The following is a 321-nucleotide window of genomic DNA, read 5'->3' on the forward strand; positions in this document are numbered from 1 at the left end:
ATGATTTCTGAAGGATCATGTGACACTGAAGACTGGTGTAATGATTCAGCTTTGATCACAGAAATAAATTACAGTTTAACAGAAATTCAGAAGACAGCTGTTTGAAATTTTAATAATATTTCAACTGTATGTTTTACTGTATGTTTTTATCAAATAAATGCAGCCTTGGTGAGCAGAAGAGACTTCTTTTAGACAGACACACACACACAAAATCTTACTGATTCTGACTGGTGATTTCTCTGCAGTGTCATTAAATGAAATGCAGAGCCTCATTGAACACATGATTTCTCTCCAAATCAACCCTTAATGCAGTTCACCGCA

Source organism: Sinocyclocheilus rhinocerous, unplaced genomic scaffold (assembly GCF_001515625.1).
Source record: "Sinocyclocheilus rhinocerous isolate Xijiao unplaced genomic scaffold, SAMN03320098_v1.1 scaffold1468, whole genome shotgun sequence".
In the NCBI taxonomy this organism is placed as follows: domain Eukaryota; kingdom Metazoa; phylum Chordata; class Actinopteri; order Cypriniformes; family Cyprinidae; genus Sinocyclocheilus; species Sinocyclocheilus rhinocerous.